At 41.0% G+C, this 19,157-nt stretch overlaps 15 non-coding genes across 15 annotated transcripts; all 15 read left to right on the forward strand.

Annotated features, from left to right (window-relative positions):
• The first annotated feature begins 469 nt into the window (after positions 1-469).
• Positions 470-543, forward strand: trnak-cuu (transfer RNA lysine (anticodon CUU)). The gene has a single exon. It is a non-coding gene; the product is annotated as a tRNA-Lys (tRNA).
• Positions 544-639: 96 nt separating this feature from the next.
• trnak-uuu (transfer RNA lysine (anticodon UUU)) lies at positions 640-713 on the forward strand. Its single transcript has one exon. It is a non-coding gene; the product is annotated as a tRNA-Lys (tRNA).
• A 776-nt stretch (positions 714-1,489) lies between these two features.
• On the forward strand, positions 1,490-1,563 carry trnak-uuu (transfer RNA lysine (anticodon UUU)). Its single transcript has one exon. It is a non-coding gene; the product is annotated as a tRNA-Lys (tRNA).
• A 266-nt stretch (positions 1,564-1,829) lies between these two features.
• trnak-uuu (transfer RNA lysine (anticodon UUU)) lies at positions 1,830-1,903 on the forward strand. Its single transcript has one exon. It is a non-coding gene; the product is annotated as a tRNA-Lys (tRNA).
• Positions 1,904-2,339: 436 nt separating this feature from the next.
• On the forward strand, positions 2,340-2,413 carry trnak-uuu (transfer RNA lysine (anticodon UUU)). The gene has a single exon. It is a non-coding gene; the product is annotated as a tRNA-Lys (tRNA).
• A 436-nt stretch (positions 2,414-2,849) lies between these two features.
• Positions 2,850-2,923, forward strand: trnak-uuu (transfer RNA lysine (anticodon UUU)). Its single transcript has one exon. It is a non-coding gene; the product is annotated as a tRNA-Lys (tRNA).
• A 1,290-nt stretch (positions 2,924-4,213) lies between these two features.
• Positions 4,214-4,287, forward strand: trnak-uuu (transfer RNA lysine (anticodon UUU)). Its single transcript has one exon. It is a non-coding gene; the product is annotated as a tRNA-Lys (tRNA).
• A 606-nt stretch (positions 4,288-4,893) lies between these two features.
• trnak-uuu (transfer RNA lysine (anticodon UUU)) lies at positions 4,894-4,967 on the forward strand. The gene has a single exon. It is a non-coding gene; the product is annotated as a tRNA-Lys (tRNA).
• A 91-nt stretch (positions 4,968-5,058) lies between these two features.
• Positions 5,059-5,141, forward strand: trnan-auu (transfer RNA asparagine (anticodon AUU)). The gene has a single exon. It is a non-coding gene; the product is annotated as a tRNA-Asn (tRNA).
• Positions 5,142-6,591: 1,450 nt separating this feature from the next.
• On the forward strand, positions 6,592-6,665 carry trnak-uuu (transfer RNA lysine (anticodon UUU)). The gene has a single exon. It is a non-coding gene; the product is annotated as a tRNA-Lys (tRNA).
• Positions 6,666-9,650: 2,985 nt separating this feature from the next.
• On the forward strand, positions 9,651-9,724 carry trnak-cuu (transfer RNA lysine (anticodon CUU)). Its single transcript has one exon. It is a non-coding gene; the product is annotated as a tRNA-Lys (tRNA).
• A 1,115-nt stretch (positions 9,725-10,839) lies between these two features.
• On the forward strand, positions 10,840-10,913 carry trnak-cuu (transfer RNA lysine (anticodon CUU)). The gene has a single exon. It is a non-coding gene; the product is annotated as a tRNA-Lys (tRNA).
• A 776-nt stretch (positions 10,914-11,689) lies between these two features.
• trnak-uuu (transfer RNA lysine (anticodon UUU)) lies at positions 11,690-11,763 on the forward strand. Its single transcript has one exon. It is a non-coding gene; the product is annotated as a tRNA-Lys (tRNA).
• Positions 11,764-11,854: 91 nt separating this feature from the next.
• trnan-auu (transfer RNA asparagine (anticodon AUU)) lies at positions 11,855-11,937 on the forward strand. Its single transcript has one exon. It is a non-coding gene; the product is annotated as a tRNA-Asn (tRNA).
• A 3,491-nt stretch (positions 11,938-15,428) lies between these two features.
• On the forward strand, positions 15,429-15,502 carry trnak-cuu (transfer RNA lysine (anticodon CUU)). The gene has a single exon. It is a non-coding gene; the product is annotated as a tRNA-Lys (tRNA).
• The last annotated feature ends 3,655 nt before the right edge of the window (positions 15,503-19,157 follow it).

Genomic DNA, 19,157 nt, shown 5'->3' on the forward strand with positions numbered 1-19,157 from the left:
TCAGGGTTGTGGGTTCGATCCCCGCGTCGGGTGTGAGAGGATTTTGACTGTTTTGATGCTCTGACAAAAGTTTTACGATAGAGATTATGAAACCTGAAATTTATATATCAGATGACACTGATGTTCGTAGCCCAACTAGCTCAGTTCGGTAGAGCAAAAGACTCTTAATCTCATGGTCGTGGGTTCGATCCCCACGTCGGGTGTGAGAGGATTTTGACTGTTTTGATGCTCTGACAAAAGTTTTACGATAGAGATTATGAAACCTAAAATTTAAATGTCAGATGACACTGATGTTCATAGCCCAACTAGTTCAGTTCGGTAGAGCATGACACTTTTAATCTCAGGGTCGTGGGTTCGATCCCCACGTCGGGTGTGAGAGGATTTTGACTGTTTTGATGCTCTGACAAAAGTTTTTCGATGGAGATTATTAAACTTGAAATTTAAATATCAGATGACACTGGTGTTCATAGCCCAACTAGCTCAGTTCGGTAGAGCATGAGACTCTTAATCTCAGGGTTGTGGGTTCGATCCCCACGTTGGGTGTGAGAGGATTTTGACTGTTTTGATGCTCTGACAAAAGTTTTTTGATGGAGATTATTAAAGATGTAATTTAAATATCAGATGACACTGGTGTTCATAGCCCAACTAGCTCAGTTCGGTAGAGCATGAGACTTTTAATCTCAGGGTCGTGGGTTCGATCCCCACGTCGGGTGTGAGAAGATTTTGACAATTCTGATGCTATGACAAAAGTTTTACGATAGAGATTATGAAACCTAAAATTTAAATATCAGATGACACTGATGTTCATAGCCCAACTAGCTCAGTTCGGTAGAGCATGAGACTCTTAATCTCAGGGTCGTGGGTTCGATCCCCACGTCGGGTGTGAGAGGATTTTGACTGTTTTGATGCTCTGACAAAAGTTTTACGATAGAGATTATGAAACCTAAAATTTAAATATCAGATGACACTGATGTTCATAGCCCAACTAGTTCAGTTCGGTAGAGCATGACACTTTTAATCTCAGGGTCGTGGGTTCGATCCCCACGTCGGGTGTGAGAGGATTTTGACTGTTTTGATGCTCTGACAAAAGTTTTTCGATGGAGATTATTAAACTTGAAATTTAAATATCAGATGACACTGGTGTTCATAGCCCAACTAGCTCAGTTCGGTAGAGCATGACACTTTTAATCTCAGGGTCGTGGGTTCAATCCCCACGTCGGGTGTGAGAGGATTTTGACTGTTTTGATGCTCTGACAAAAGTTTTTCGATGGAGATTATTAAACTTGAAATTTAAATATCAGATGACACTGGTGTTCATAGCCCAACTAGCTCAGTTCGGTAGAGCATGAGACTCTTAATCTCAGGGTTGTGGGTTCGATCCCCACGTCGGGTGTGAGAGGATTTTGACTGTTTTGATGCTCTGACAAAAGTTTTTTGATGGAGATTATTAAACTTGAAATTTAAATATCAGATGACACTGGTGTTCATAGCCCAACTAGCTCAGTTCGGTAGAGCATGAGACTTTTAATCTCAGGGTCGTGGGTTCGATCCCCACGTCGGGTGTGAGAAGATTTTGACAATTCTGATGCTATGACAAAAGTTTTACGATAGAGATTATGAAACCTAAAATTTAGATATCAGATGACACTGATGTTCATAGCCCAACTAGCTCAGTTCGGTAGAGCATGAGACTCTTAATCTCAGGGTTGTGGGTTCGATCCCCACGTCGGGTGTGAGAGGATTTTGACTGTTTTGATGCTCTGACAAAAGTTTTTCGATGGAGATTATTAAACTTGAAATTTAAATATCAGATGACACTGGTGTTCATAGCCCAACTAGCTCAGTTCGGTAGAGCATGAGACTTTTAATCTCAGGGTCGTGGGTTCGATCCCCACGTCGGGTGTGAGAAGATTTTGACAATTCTGATGCTATGACAAAAGTTTTACGATAGAGATTATGAAACCTAAAATTTAGATATCAGATGACACTGATGTTCATAGCCCAACTAGCTCAGTTCGGTAGAGCATGAGACTCTTAATCTCAGGGTTGTGGGTTCGATCCCCACGTCGGGTGTGAGAGGATTTTGACTGTTTTGATGCTCTGACAAAAGTTTTACGATAGAGATTATGAAACCTAAAATTTAAATATCAGATGACACTGATGTTCATAGCCCAACTAGTTCAGTTCGGTAGAGCATGACACTTTTAATCTCAGGGTCGTGGGTTCGATCCCCACGTCGGGTGTGAGAGGATTTTGACTGTTTTGATGCTCTGACAAAAGTTTTTTGATGGAGATTATTAAAGATGTAATTTAAATATCAGATGACACTGGTGTTCATAGCCCAACTAGCTCAGTTCGGTAGAGCATGAGACTTTTAATCTCAGGGTCGTGGGTTCGATCCCCACGTCGGGTGTGAGAAGATTTTGACAATTCTGATGCTATAACAAAAGTTTTACGATAGAGATTATGAAACCTAAAATTTAAATATCAGATGACACTGATGTTCATAGCCCAACTAGCTCAGTTCGGTAGAGCATGAGACTCTTAATCTCAGGGTCGTGGGTTCGATCCCCACGTCGGGTGTGAGAGGATTTTGACTGTTTTGATGCTCTGACAAAAGTTTTACGACAGAGATTATGAAACCTAAAATTTAAATATCAGATGACATTGATGTTCATAGCCCAACTAGATCAGTTCGGTAGAGCATGAGACTCTTAATCTCAGGGTTGTGGGTTCGATCCCCGCGTCGGGTGTGAGAGGATTTTGACTGTTTTGATGCTCTGACAAAAGTTTTACGATAGAGATTATGAAACCTAAAATTTAAAAATTAGATGACACTGGTGTTCATAGCCCAACTAGCTCAGTTCGGTAGAGCATGAGACTTTTAATCTCAGGGTCGTGGGTTCGATCCCCACGTCGGGTGTGAGAAGATTTTGACAATTCTGATGCTATGACAAAAGTTTTACGATAGAGATTATGAAAACTAAAATTTAAATATCAGATGACATTGATGTTCATAGCCCAACTAGATCAGTTCGGTAGAGCATGAGACTCTTAATCTCAGGGTCGTGGGTTCGATCCCTACGTCGGGTGTGAGAGGATTTTGACTGTTTTGATGCTCTGACAAAAGTTTTTCGATGGAGAGATTATTAAACATGTAATTTAAATATCAGATGACACTGGTGTTCATAGCCCAACTAGCTCAGTTCGGTAGAGCATGAGACTCTTAATCTCAGGGTAGTGGGTTCGATCCCCAGGTCAGGTGTGAGAGGATTTTGACTGTTTTGATGCTCTGACAAAAAATTTTCGATGGAGATTATTAAATTTAAAATTTAAATATTGGATGACACTGGTGTTCATAGCCCAACTAGCTCAGTTCGGTAGGGCATGAGACTCTTAATCTCAGGGTCGTGGGTTCGATCCCCACGTCGGGTGTGAGAGGATTTTGACTGTTTTGATGCTCTGACAAAAGTTTTTTGATGGAGATTATTAAAGATGTAATTTAAATATCAGATGACACTGGTGTTCATAGCCCAACTATCTCAGTTCGGTAGAGCATGAGACTTTTAATCTCAGGGTCGTGGGTTCGATCCCCACGTCGGGTGTGAGAAGATTTTGACAATTCTGATGCTATGACAAAAGTTTTACGATAGAGATTATGAAACCTAAAATTTAAATATCAGATGACACTGATGTTCATAGCCCAACTAGCTCAGTTCGGTAGAGCATGAGACTCTTAATCTCAGGGTCGTGGGTTCGATCCCCACGTCGGGTGTGAGAAGATTTTGACAATTCTGATGCTATGACAAAAGTTTTACGATAGAGATTATGAAAACTAAAATTTAAATATCAGATGACATTGAGGTTCATAGCCCAACTAGATCAGTTCGGTAGAGCATGAGACTCTTAATCTCAGGGTCGTGGGTTCGATCCCTACGTCGGGTGTGAGAGGATTTTGACTGTTTTGATGCTCTGACAAAAGTTTTTCAATGGAGAGATTATTAAACATGTAATTGAAATATCAGATGACACTGGTGTTCATAGCCCAACTAGCTCAGTTCGGTAGAGCATGAGACTCTTAATCTCAGGGTAGTGGGTTCGATCCCCAGGTCAGGTGTGAGAGGATTTTGACTGTTTTGATGCTCTGACAAAAAATTTTCGATGGAGATTATTAAATTTAAAATTTAAATATTGGATGACACTGGTGTTCATAGCCCAACTAGCTCAGTTCGGTAGAGCATGAGACTTTTAATCTCAGGGTCGTGGGTTCGATCCCCACGTCGGGTGTGAGAAGATTTTGACAATTCTGATGCTATGACAAAAGTTTTACGATAGAGATTATGAAACCTAAAATTTAAATATCAGATGACACTGATGTTCATAGCCCAACTAGCTCAGTTCGGTAGGGCATGAGACTCTTAATCTCAGGGTAATGGGTTCGATCCCCACGTCGGGTGTGAGAGGATTATGACTGTTTTGATGCTCTGACAAAAGTTTTTCGATGGAGATTATTAAATTTAAAATTTAAATATCAGATGACACTGATGTTCATAGCCCAACTAGCTCAGTTCGGTAGAGCATGAGACTCTTAATCTCAGGGTCGTGGGTTCGATCCCTACGTCGGGTGTGAGAGGATTTTGACTGTTTTGATTCTCTGACAAAAGTTTTTCGATGGAGATTATTAAACTTGAAATTTAAATATCAGATGACACTGGTGTTCATAGCCCAACTAGCTCAGTTCGGTAGGGCATGAGACTCTTAATCTCAGGGTCGTGAGTTCGATCCCCACGTTGGGTGTGAGAAGATTATGACTGTTTTGATGCTCTGACAAAAGTTTTTCGATGGAGATTATGAAACCTGAAATTTAAATATCACATGACACTGATGTTCATAGCCCAACTAGCTCAGTTCGGTAGAGCATGAGACTTTTAATCTCAGGGTCGTGGGTTCGATCCCCACGTCAGGTGTGAGAGGATTTTGACTGTTTTGATGCTCTGACAAAAAATTTTCGATGGAGATTATTAAATTTAAAATTTAAATATTGGATGACACTGGTGTTCATAGCCCAACTAGCTCAGTTCGGTAGGGCATGAGACTATTAATCTCAGGGTCGTGGGTTCGATCCCCACTTCGGTTGTGAGAGGATTTTGACTGTTTTGATGCTCTGACAAAAATTTTTCGATGGAGATTATTAAACTTAAAATTTAAATATCAGATGACACTGGTGTTCATAGCCCAACTAGCTCAGTTCGGTAGGGCATGAGACTCTTAATCTCAGGGTAGTGGGTTCGATCCCCACGTTGGGTGTGAGAAGATTATGACTGTTTTGATGCTCTGACAAAAGTTTTTCGATGGAGATTATGAAACCTAAAATTTAAATATCAGATGACACTGATGTTCATAGCCCAACTAGCTCAGTTCGGTAGAGCATGAGACTCTTAATCTCAGGGTCGTGGGTTCGATCCCCACGTCGGGTGTGAGAGGATTTTGACTGTTTTGATGCTCTGACAAAAGTTTTACGATAGAGATTATGAAACCTAAAATTTAAATGTCAGATGACACTGATGTTCATAGCCCAACTAGTTCAGTTCGGTAGAGCATGACACTTTTAATCTCAGGGTCGTGGGTTCGATCCCCACGTCAGGTGTGAGAGGATTTTGATTGTTTTGATGCTCTGACAAAAAATTTTCGATGGAGATTATTAAACTTAAAATTTAAATATCAGATGACACTGGTGTTCATAGCCCAACTAGCTCAGTTCGGTAGGGCATGAGACTCTTAATCTCAGGGTAGTGGGTTCGATCCCCACGTTGGGTGTGAGAAGATTATGACTGTTTGATGCTCTGACAAAAGTTTTTCGATGGAGATTATGAAACCTAAAATTTAAATATCAGATGACACTGGTGTTCATAGCCCAACTAGCTCAGTTCGGTAGGGCATGAGACTCTTAATCTCAGGGTCGTGGGTTCGATCCCCACGTCAGGTGTGAGAGGATTTTGACTGTTTTGATGCTCTGACAAAAGTTTTTCGATGGAGATTATTAAACTTGAAATTTAAAAATCAGATGACACTGATGTTCATAGCCCAACTAGCTCAGTTCGGTGGAGCATGAGACACTTAATCTCAGGGTCGTGGGTTCGATCCCCACGTCGGGTGTGAAAAGATTTTGACCGTTTTGATGCTCTGACAAAAGTTTTACGATGGAGATTATTAAACTTGAAATTTAAAAATTAAATAACACTGGTGTTCATAGCCCAACTAGCTCAGTTCGGTGGAACATGAGACTCTTAATCTCAGGGTCGTGGGTTCGATCCCCACCTCGGTTGTGAGAGAATTTTGACTGTTTTGATGCTCTGACAAAAAATTTTCGATGGAGATTATTAAATTTAAAATTTAAATATCAGATGACACTGGTGTTCATAGCCCAACTAGCTCAGTTCGGTAGGGCATTAGACTCTTATCTCAGGGTAGTGGGTTCGATCCCCACGTCGGGTGTGAGAGGATTTTGACTGTTTTGATGCTCTGACAAAAGTTTTTTGATGGAGATTATTAAAGATGTAATTTAAATATCAGATGACACTGGTGTTCATAGCCCAACTAGCTCAGTTCGGTAGAGCATGAGACTTTTAATCTCAGGGTCGTGGGTTCGATCCCCACGTCGGGTGTGAGAAGATTTTGACAATTCTGATGCTATGACAAAAGTTTTACGATAGAGATTATGAAACCTAAAATTTAAATATCAGATGACACTGATGTTCATAGCCCAACTAGCTCAGTTCGGTAGAGCATGAGACTCTTAATCTCAGGGTCGTGGGTTCGATCCCCACGTCGGGTGTGAGAGGATTTTGACTGTTTTGATGCTTTGACAAAAATTTTTCGATGGAGATTATGAAACCTGAAATTTAAATATCAGATGACACTGATGTTCATAGCCCAACTAGTTCAGTTCGGTAGAGCATGAGACTCTTAACCTCAGGGTCGTGGGTTCGATCCCCACGTCGGGTGTGAGAGGATTTTGACTGTTTTGATGCTCTGACAAAAGTTTTTCGATGGAGATTATGAAACCTGAAATTTAAATATCAGATGACACTGCTGTTCATAGCCCAACTAGTTCAGTTCGGTAGAGCATGAGACTTTTAATCTCAGGGTCGTGGGTTCGATCCCCACGTCGGGTGTGAGAGGATTTTTAATGTTTTGATTCTCTGACAAAATTTTTTCGATGGAGATTATGAAACCTGAAATTTAAATATCAGATGACACTGGTGTTCATAGCCCAACTACCTCAGTTCGGTAGAGCATGAGACTTTTAATCTCAGGGTCGTGGGTTCGATCCCCACGTCGGGTGTGAGAGGATTTTGACTGTTTTGATGCTCTGACAAAAGTTTTTCGATGGAGATTATGAAACCTGAAATTTAAATATCAGATGACACTGATGTTCATAGCCCAACTAGCTCAGTTCGGTAGAGCATGAGACTCTTAGTCTCAGGGTCGTGGGTTCGATCCCCACGTCGGGTGTGAGAAGAATTTGACAATTCTGATGCCATGACAAAAGTTTTACGATAGAGATTATGAAACCTGAAAATTAAATATCAGATGACACTGATGTTCATAGCCCAACTAGTTTAGTTCGGTAGAGCATGAGACTTTTAATCTCAGGGTCGTGGGTTCGATCCCCACGTCGGGTGTGAGAGGGTTTTGACTGTTTTGATGCTCTGACAAAAGTTTTTCAATGGAGATTATTAAACTTGAAATTTAAATATCAGATGACACTGGTGTTCATAGCCCGACTAGCTCGGTTCGGTAGAGCATGAGACTCTTAATCTCAGGGTCGTAGGTTCGATCCCCGAGTCGGGTGTGAGAAGTTTATGACAATTTTGATGCTCTGACAAAAGTTTTACGATGGAGATTATTAAACTTGAAATTTAAACAGCAGATGACACTGATGTTCATAGCCCAACTAGCTCAGTTCGGTAGAGCATGAGACTCTTAATCTCAGGGTCGTGGGTTCGATCCCCACGTCGGGTGTGAGAGGGTTTTGACCGTTTTGATGCTCTGACAAAAGTTTTACGATGGAGATTATTAAACTTGAAATTTAAAAATTAGATGACACTGGTGTTCATAGCCCAACTAGCTCAGTTCGGTGGAGCATGAGACACTTAATCTCAGGGTCGTGGGTTCGATCCCCACGTCGGGTGTGAGAAGATTTTGACCGTTTTGATGCTCTGACAAAAGTTTTACGATGGAGATTATTGAACTTGAAATTTAAAAATTAGATGTCACTGGTGTTCATAGCCCAACTAGCTCAGTTCGGTGGAGCATGAGACACTTAATCTCAGGGTCGTGGGTTCGATCCCCACGTCGGGTGTGAGAAGATTTTGACCGTTTTGATGTTCTGACAAAAGTTTTACGATGGAGATTATTGAACTTGAAATTTAAAAATTAGATGACACTGGTGTTCATAGCCCAACTAGCTCAGTTCGGTGGAACACGAGACACTTAATCTCAGGGTTGTGGGTTCGATCCCCACGTCGGGTGAGAGAAGATTTTGACCGTTTTGATGCTCTGACAAAAGTTTTACGATGGAGATTATTAAACTTGAAATTTAAAAATCAGATGACACTGATGTTCATAGCCCAACTAGCTCAGTTCAGTAGAGCATGAGACTCTTAATCTCAGGGTCGTGGGTTCGATCCCCACGTCGGGTGAGAGAAGATTTTGACCGTTTTGATGCTCTGACAAAAGTTTTACGATGGAGATTATTAAACTTGAAATTTAAAAATCAGATGACACTGTTGTTCATAGCCCAACTAGCTCAGTTTAGAAGAGCATGAGACTCTTAATCTCAGGGTCGTGGGTTCGATCCCCACGTCGGGTGAGAGAAGATTTTGACCATTTGATGCTCGAACAAAAGTTTTTCGATGGAGATTATTAAACTTGAAATTTAAAAATTAGATGGCACTGGTGTTCATAGCCCAACTAGCTCAGTTCGGTGGAGCATGAGACACTTAATCTCAGGGTCGTGGGTTCGATCCCCACATCAGGTGAGAGAAGATTTTGACCGTTTTGATGCTCTGACAAAAGTTTTACGATGGAGATTATTAAACTTGAAATTTAAAAATTAGATGACACTGATGTTCATAACCCAACTAGCTCAGTTCGGTGGAGCATGAGACTCTTAATCTCAGGGTCGTGGGTTCGATCCCCACGTCGGGTGAGAGAAGATTTTGACCGTTTTGATGCTCTGACAAAAGTTTTACGATGGAGATTATTAAACTTGAATTTTAAAAATTAGATGACACTGGTGTTCATAGCCCAATTAGCTCAGTTCGGTAGAGCATGAGACTCTTAATCTCAGGGTCGTGGGTTCGATCCCCACGTCGGGTGAGAGAAGATTTTGACCGTTTTGATCCTCTGACAAAAGTTTTACAATGGAGATTATTAAACTTGAAATTTAAAAATTAGATGACACTGGTGTTCATAGCCCATTTAGCTCAGTTCCGTGGAGTATGAGACACTTAATCTCAGGGTCATGGGTTCGATCCCCACATCAGGTGAGAGAAGATTTTGACTGTTTTAATGCTCTGACAAAAGTTTTTCGATGGAGATTATTAAAGATGTAATTTAAATATCAGATGACACTGGTGTTCATAGCCCAACTAGCTCAGTTTGGTAGAGCATGAGACTCTTAATCTCAGGGTCGTGGGTTCGATCCCCACGTCGGGTGTGAGAAGATTTTGACCGTTTTGATGCTCTGACAAAAGTTTTACGATAGAGATTATGAAACCTAAAATTTAAATGTCAGATGACACTGATGTTCATAGCCCAACTAGTTCAGTTCGGTAGAGCATGACACTTTTAATCTCAGGGTCGTGGGTTCGATCCCCACGTCGGGTGTGAGAGGATTTTGACTGTTTTGATGCTCTGACAAAAGTTTTTCGATGGAGATTATTAAACTTGAAATTTAAATATCAGATGACACTGGTGTTCATAGCCCAACTAGCTCAGTTCGGTAGAGCATGAGACTCTTAATCTCAGGGTCGTGGGTTCGATCCCCACGTCGGGTGAGAGAAGATTTTGACCATTTGATGCTCGAACAAAAGTTTTTCGATGGAGATTATTAAACTTGAAATTTAAAAATTAGATGGCACTGGTGTTCATAGCCCAACTAGCTCAGTTCGGTGGAGCATGAGACACTTAATCTCAGGGTCGTGGGTTCGATCCCCACATCAGGTGAGAGAAGATTTTGACCGTTTTGATGCTCTGACAAAAGTTTTACGATGGAGATTATTAAACTTGAAATTTAAAAATTAGATGACACTGATGTTCATAACCCAACTAGCTCAGTTCGGTGGAGCATGAGACTCTTAATCTCAGGGTCGTGGGTTCGATCCCCACGTCGGGTGAGAGAAGATTTTGACCGTTTTGATGCTCTGACAAAAGTTTTACGATGGAGATTATTAAACTTGAATTTTAAAAATTAGATGACACTGGTGTTCATAGCCCAATTAGCTCAGTTCGGTAGAGCATGAGACTCTTAATCTCAGGGTCGTGGGTTCGATCCCCACGTCGGGTGAGAGAAGATTTTGACCGTTTTGATCCTCTGACAAAAGTTTTACAATGGAGATTATTAAACTTGAAATTTAAAAATTAGATGACACTGGTGTTCATAGCCCATTTAGCTCAGTTCCGTGGAGTATGAGACACTTAATCTCAGGGTCATGGGTTCGATCCCCACATCAGGTGAGAGAAAATTTTGACTGTTTTAATGCTCTGACAAAAGTTTTTCGATGGAGATTATTAAAGATGTAATTTAAATATCAGATGACACTGGTGTTCATAGCCCAACTAGCTCAGTTTGGTAGAGCATGAGACTCTTAATCTCAGGGTCGTGGGTTCGATCCCCACGTCGGGTGTGAGAAGATTTTGACCGTTTTGATGCTCTGACAAAAGTTTTACGATAGAGATTATGAAACCTAAAATTTAAATGTCAGATGACACTGATGTTCATAGCCCAACTAGTTCAGTTCGGTAGAGCATGACACTTTTAATCTCAGGGTCGTGGGTTCGATCCCCACGTCGGGTGTGAGAAGATTTTGACAATTCTGATGCTATGACAAAAGTTTTACGATAGAGATTATGAAACCTAAAATTTAAATATCAGATGACACTGATGTTCATAGCCCAACTAGCTCAGTTCGGTAGGGCATGAGACTCTTAATCTCAGGGTAATGGGTTCGATCCCCACGTCGGGTGTGAGAGGATTATGACTGTTTTGATGCTCTGACAAAAGTTTTTCGATGGAGATTATTAAATTTAAAATTTAAATATCAGATGACACTGATGTTCATAGCCCAACTAGCTCAGTTCGGTAGAGCATGAGACTCTTAATCTCAGGGTCGTGGGTTCGATCCCTACGTCGGGTGTGAGAGGATTTTGACTGTTTTGATTCTCTGACAAAAGTTTTTCGATGGAGATTATTAAACTTGAAATTTAAATATCAGATGACACTGGTGTTCATAGCCCAACTAGCTCAGTTCGGTAGGGCATGAGACTCTTAATCTCAGGGTCGTGGGTTCGATCCCCACGTTGGGTGTGAGAAGATTATGACTGTTTTGATGCTCTGACAAAAGTTTTTCGATGGAGATTATGAAACCTGAAATTTAAATATCACATGACACTGATGTTCATAGCCCAACTAGCTCAGTTCGGTAGAGCATGAGACTTTTAATCTCAGGGTCGTGGGTTCGATCCCCACGTCAGGTGTGAGAGGATTTTGACTGTTTTGATGCTCTGACAAAAAATTTTCGATGGAGATTATTAAATTTAAAATTTAAATATTGGATGACACTGGTGTTCATAGCCCAACTAGCTCAGTTCGGTAGGGCATGAGACTATTAATCTCAGGGTCGTGGGTTCGATCCCCACTTCGGTTGTGAGAGGATTTTGACTGTTTTGATGCTCTGACAAAAAATTTTCGATGGAGATTATTAAACTTAAAATTTAAATATCAGATGACACTGGTGTTCATAGCCCAACTAGCTCAGTTCGGTAGGGCATGAGACTCTTAATCTCAGGGTAGTGGGTTCGATCCCCACGTTGGGTGTGAGAAGATTATGACTGTTTTGATGCTCTGACAAAAGTTTTTCGATGGAGATTATGAAACCTAAAATTTAAATATCAGATGACACTGATGTTCATAGCCCAACTAGCTCAGTTCGGTAGAGCATGAGACTCTTAATCTCAGGGTCGTGGGTTCGATCCCCACGTCGGGTGTGAGAGGATTTTGACTGTTTTGATGCTCTGACAAAAGTTTTACGATAGAGATTATGAAACCTAAAATTTAAATGTCAGATGACACTGATGTTCATAGCCCAACTAGTTCAGTTCGGTAGAGCATGACACTTTTAATCTCAGGGTCGTGGGTTCGATCCCCACGTCGGGTGTGAGAGGATTTTGACTGTTTTGATGCTCTGACAAAAGTTTTACGATAGAGATTATGAAACCTAAAATTTAAATGTCAGATGACACTGATGTTCATAGCCCAACTAGTTCAGTTCGGTAGAGCATGAGACTCTTAATCTCAGGGTCGTGGGTTCGATCCCCACGTCGGGTGTGAGAGGATTTTTAATGTTTTGATTCTCTGACAAAAGTTTTTCGATGGAGATTATTAAACTTGAAATTTAAATATCAGATGACACTGACGTTCAAAGCCCAACTAGCTCAGTTCGGTAGAGCATGAGACTCTTAATCTCAGGGTAGTGGGTTCGATCCCCACGTCAGGTGTGAGAGGATTTTGACTGTTTTGATGCTCTGACAAAAAATTTTCGATGGAGATTATTAAACTTAAAATTTAAATATCAGATGACACTGGTGTTCATAGCCCAACTAGCTCAGTTCGGTAGGGCATGAGACTCTTAATCTCAGGGTAGTGGGTTCGATCCCCACGTTGGGTGTGAGAAGATTATGACTGTTTTGATGCTCTGACAAAAGTTTTTCGATGGAGATTATGAAACCTAAAATTTAAATATCAGATGACACTGATGTTCATAGCCCAACTAGCTCAGTTCGGTAGAGCATGAGACTCTTAATCTCAGGGTCGTGGGTTCGATCCCCACGTCAGGTGTGAGAGGATTTTGACTGTTTTGATGCTCTGACAAAAGTTTTTCGATGGAGATTATTAAACTTGAAATTTAAAAATCAGATGACACTGATGTTCATAGCCCAACTAGCTCAGTTCGGTGGAGCATGAGACACTTAATCTCAGGGTCGTGGGTTCGATCCCCACGTCGGGTGTGAAAAGATTTTGACCGTTTTGATGCTCTGACAAAAGTTTTACGATGGAGATTATTAAACTTGAAATTTAAAAATTAAATAACACTGTTGTTCATAGCCCAACTAGCTCAGTTTGGTGGAGCATGAGACACTTAATCTCAGGGTCGTGGGTTCGATCCCCACGTCGGGTATGAGAGGATTTTTAATGTTTTGATTCTCTGACAAAATTTTTTCGATGGAGATTATGAAACCTGAAATTTAAATATCAGATGACACTGATGTTCATAGCCCAACTAGTTCAGTTCGGTAGAGCATGAGACTTTTAATCTCAGGGTCGTGGGTTCGATCCCCACGTCGGGTGTGAGAGGATTTTTAATGTTTTGATGCTCTGACAAAAAATTTTCGATGGAGATTATGAAACCTGAAAGTTAAATATCAGATGACACTGGTGTTCATAGCCCAACTACCTCAGTTCGGTAGAGCATGAGACTTTTAATCTCAGGGTCGTGGGTTCGATCCCCACGTCGGGTGTGAGAGGATTTTGACTGTTTTGATGCTCTGACAAAAGTTTTTCGATGGAGATTATGAAACCTGAAATTTAAATATCAGATGACACTGATGTTCATAGCCCAACTAGCTCAGTTCGGTAGAGCATGAGACTCTTAGTCTCAGGGTCGTGGGTTCGATCCCCACGTCGGGTGTGAGAAGAATTTGACAATTCTGATGCCATGACAAAAGTTTTACGATAGAGATTATGAAACCTGAAAATTAAATATCAGATGACACTGATGTTCATAGCCCAACTAGTTTAGTTCGGTAGAGCATGAGACTTTTAATCTCAGGGTCGTGGGTTCGATCCCCACGTCGGGTGTGAGAGGGTTTTGACTGTTTTGATGCTCTGACAAAAGTTTTTCAATGGAGATTATTAAACTTGAAATTTAAATATCAGATGACACTGGTGTTCATAGCCCAACTAGCTCAGTTCGGTAGAGCATGAGACTCTTAATCTCAGGGTCGTGGGTTCGATCCCCACGTCGGGTGTGAGAGGGTTTTGACCGTTTTGATGCTCTGACAAAAGTTTTACGATGGAGATTATTAAACTTGAAATTTAAAAATTAGATGACACTGGTGTTCATAGCCCAACTAGCTCAGTTTGGTGGAGCATGAGACACTTAATCTCAGGGTCGTGGGTTCGATCCCCACGTCGGGTGTGAGAAGATTTTGACCGTTTTGATGCTCTGACAAAAGTTTTACGATGGAGATTATTGAACTTGAAATTTAAAAATTAGATGTCACTGGTGTTCATAGCCCAACTAGCTCAGTTCGGTGGAGCATGAGACACTTAATCTCAGGGTCGTGGGTTCGATCCCCACGTCGGGTGTGAGAAGATTTTGACCGTTTTGATGTTCTGACAAAAGTTTTACGATGGAGATTATTGAACTTGAAATTTAAAAATTAGATGACACTGGTGTTCATAGCCCAACTAGCTCAGTTCGGTGGAACACGAGACACTTAATCTCAGGGTTGTGGGTTCGATCCCCACGTCGGGTGAGAGAAGATTTTGACCGTTTTGATGCTCTGACAAAAGTTTTACGATGGAGATTATTAAACTTGAAATTTAAAAATCAGATGACACTGATGTTCATAGCCCAACTAGCTCAGTTCAGTAGAGCATGAGACTCTTAATCTCAGGGTCGTGGGTTCGATCCCCACGTCGGGTGAGAGAAGATTTTGACCGTTTTGATGCTCTGACAAAAGTTTTACGATGGAGATTATTAAACTTGAAATTTAAAAATCAGATGACACTGTTGTTCATAGCCCAACTAGCTCAGTTTAGAAGAGCATGAGACTCTTAATCTCAGGGTCGTGGGTTCGATCCCCACGTCGGGTGAGAGAAGATTTTGACCATTTGATGCTCGAACAAAAGTTTTTCGATGGAGATTATTAAACTTGAAATTTAAAAATTAGATGGCACTGGTGTTCATAGCCCAACTAGCTCAGTTCGGTGGAGCATGAGACACTTAATCTCAGGGTCGTGGGTTCGATCCCCACGTCGGGTGAGAGAAGATTTTGACCGTTTTGATGCTCTGACAAAAGTTTTACGATGGAGATTATTAAACTTGAATTTTAAATATCAGATGACACTGGTGTTCATAGCCCAACTAGCTCAGTTTGGTAGAGCATGAGACTCTTAATCTCAGGGTCGTGGGTTCGATCCCCACGTCGGGTGTGAGAGGATTTTGACTGTTTTGATGCTCTTACAAAAGTTTTTCGATGGAGATTATTAAAGATGTAATTTAAATATCAGATGACACTGGTGTTCATAGCCCAACTAGCTCAGTTCGGTAGAGCATGAGACTTTAAATCTCAGGGTCGTGGGTTCGATCCCCATGTCGGGTGTGAGAAGAATTTGACAATTCTGATGCTATGACAAAAGTTTTACGATAGAGATTATGAAACCTAAAATTTAAATATCAGATGACACTGATGTTCCTAGCCCAACTAGTTCAGTTCGGTAGAGCATGACACTTTTAATCTCAGGGTCGTGGGTTCGATCCCCACGTCGGGTGTGAGAGGATTTTGACAATTCTGATGCTATGACAAAAGTTTTTCGATGGAGATTATTAAACTTGAAATTTAAAAAGTGGATGATACTGGTGTTCATAGCCCAACTAGCTCAGTTCAATGGAACATGAGACTCTTAATCTCAGGGTCGTGGGTTCGATCCCCACCTCGGTTGTGAGAGGATTTTGACTGTTTTGATGCTCTGACAAAAGTTTTTCGATGGAGATTATGAAACCTGAAATTTAAATATCACATGACACTGGTGTTCATAGCCCAACTAGCTCAGTTCGGTAGAGCATGAGACTCTTAATCTCAGGGTCGTGGGTTCGATCCCCACGTCGGGTGTGAGAGGATTTTGACAATTCTGATGCTATGACAAAAGTTTTTCGATGGAGATTATTAAACTTGAAATTTAAAAAGTGGATGATACTGGTGTTCATAGCCCAACTAGCTCAGTTCAATGGAACATGAGACTCTTAATCTCAGGGTCGTGGGTTCGATCCCCACCTCGGTTGTGAGAGGATTTTGACTGTTTTGATGCTCTGACAAAAAATTTTCGATGGAGATTATTAAATTTAAAATTTAAATATCAGATGACACTGGTGTTCATAGCCCAACTAGCTCAGTTCGGTAGGGCATTAGACTCTTATCTCAGGGTAGTGGGTTCGATCCCCACGTCGGGTGTGAGAGGATTTTGACTGTTTTGATGCTCTTACAAAAGTTTTTTGATGGAGATTATTAAAGATGTAATTTAAATATCAGATGACACTGGTGTTCATAGCCCAACTAGCTCAGTTCGGTAGAGCATGAGACTCTTAATCTCAGGGTCGTGGGTTCGATCCCCACGTCGGGTGTGAGAAGATTTTGACAATTCTGATGCTATGACAAAAGTTTTACGATAGAGATTATGAAACCTAAAATTTAAATATCAGATGACACTGATGTTCATAGCCCAACTAGCTCAGTTCGGTAGAGCATGAGACTCTTAATCTCAGGGTCGTGGGTTCGATCCCCACGTCGGGTGTGAGAAGAATTTGACAATTCTGATGCTATGACAAAAGTTTTACGATAGAGATTATGAAACCTAAAATTTAAATATCAGATGACACTGATGTTCATAGCCCAACTAGCTCAGTTCGGTAGAGCATGAGACTCTTAATCTCAGGGTCGTGGATTCGATCCCCACGTCGGGTGTGAGAGGATTTTGACTGTTTTGATGCTTTGACAAAAATTTTTCGATGGAGATTATGAAACCTGAAATTTAAATATCAGATGACACTGCTGTTCATAGCCCAACTAGTTCAGTTCGGTAGAGCATGAGACTTTTAATCTCAGGGTCGTGGGTTCGATCCCCACGTCGGGTGTGAGAGGATTTTTAATGTTTTGATTCTCTGACAAAAAATTTTCGATGGAGATTATGAAACCTGAAAGTTAAATATCAGATGACACTGATGTTCATAGCCCAACTAGTTCAGTTCGGTAGAGCATGAGACTTTTAATCTCAGGGTCGTGGGTTCGATCCCCACGTCGGGTGTGAGAGGATTTTTAATGTTTTGATGCTCTGACAAAAAATTTTCAATGGAGATTATGAAACCTGAAAGTTAAATATCAGATGACACTGGTGTTCATAGCCCAACTACCTCAGTTCGGTAGAGCATGAGACTTTTAATCTCAGGGTCGTGGGTTCGATCCCCACGTCGGGTGTGAGAGGATTTTTAATGTTTTGATGCTCTGACAAAAAATTTTCGATGGAGATTATGAAACCTGAAAGTTAAATATCAGATGACACTGATGTTCATAGCCCAACTAGCTCAGTTCGGTAGAGCATGAGACTCTTAGTCTCAGGGTCGTGGGTTCGATCCCCACGTCGGGTGTGAGAAGAATTTGACAATTCTGATGCCATGACAAAAGTTTTACGATAGAGATTATGAAACCTGAAAATTAAATATCAGATGACACTGATGTTCATAGCCCAACTAGTTCAGTTCGGTAGAGCATGAGACTTTTAATCTCAGGGTCGTGGGTTTGATCCCCACGTCGGGTGTGAGAGGGTTTTGACTGTTTTGATGCTCTGACAAAAGTTTTTCAATGGAGATTATTAAACTTGAAATTTAAATATCAGATGACACTGGTGTTCATAGCCCAACTAGCTCGGTTCGGTAGAGCATGAGACTCTTAATCTCAGGGTCGTGGGTTCGATCCCCACGTCGGGTGTGAGAGGGTTTTGACCGTTTTGATGCTCTGACAAAAGTTTTACGATGGAGATTATTAAACTTGAAATTTAAAAATTAGATGACACTGGTGTTCATAGCCCAACTAGCTCAGTTCGGTGGAGCATGAGACACTTAATCTCAGGGTCGTGGGTTCGATCCCCACGTCGGGTGTGAGAAGATTTTGACCGTTTTGATGCTCTGACAAAAGTTTTACGATGGAGATTATTGAACTTGAAATTTAAAAATTAGATGACACTGGTGTTCATAGCCCAACTAGCTCAGTTCGGTGGAACACGAGACACTTAATCTCAGGGTTGTGGGTTCGATCCCCACGTCGGGTGAGAGAAGATTTTGACCGTTTTGATGCTCTGACAAAAGTTTTACGATGGAGATTATTAAACTTGAAATTTAAATATCAGATGACACTGATGTTCATAGCCCAACTAGCTCAGTTCGGTAGAGCATGAGACTCTTAGTCTCAGGATCGTGGGTTCGATCCCCACGTCGGGTGTGAGAAGAATTTGACAATTCTGATGCCATGACAAAAGTTTTACGATAGAGATTATGAAACCTGAAAATTAAATATCAGATGACACTTGTGTTCATAGCCCAACTAGCTCAGTTCGGTAGAGCATGAGACTTTTAATCTCAGGGTCATGGGTTCGATCCCCACGTCGGGTGAGAGAAGATTTTGACCGTTTTGATCCTCTGACAAAAGTTTTACAATGGAGATTATTAAACTTGAAATTTAAAAATTAGATGACACTGGTGTTCATAGCCCAACTAGCTCAGTTCCGTGGAGTATGAGACACTTAATCCCAGGGTCGTGGGTTCGATCCCCTCATCAGGTGAGAGAAGATTTTGACTGTTTTAATGCTCTGACAAAAGTTTTTCGATGAAGAGATTATTAAAGATGTAATTTAAATATCAGATGACACTGGTGTTCATAGCCCAACTAGCACAGTTCGGTAGAGCATGAGACTCTTAATCTCAGGGTCGTGGGTTCGATCCCCACGTCGGGTGAGAGAAGATTTTGACCGTTTTGATGCTCTGACAAAAGTTTTTCGATGAAGAGATTATTAAAGATGTAATTTAAATATCAGATGA

This window comes from Urocampus carinirostris, chromosome 2, assembly GCF_059441175.1.
Source record: "Urocampus carinirostris isolate Australia breed hairy pipefish chromosome 2, RoL_Ucar_1.0, whole genome shotgun sequence".
Classification (NCBI taxonomy): Eukaryota; Metazoa; Chordata; class Actinopteri; order Syngnathiformes; family Syngnathidae; genus Urocampus; species Urocampus carinirostris.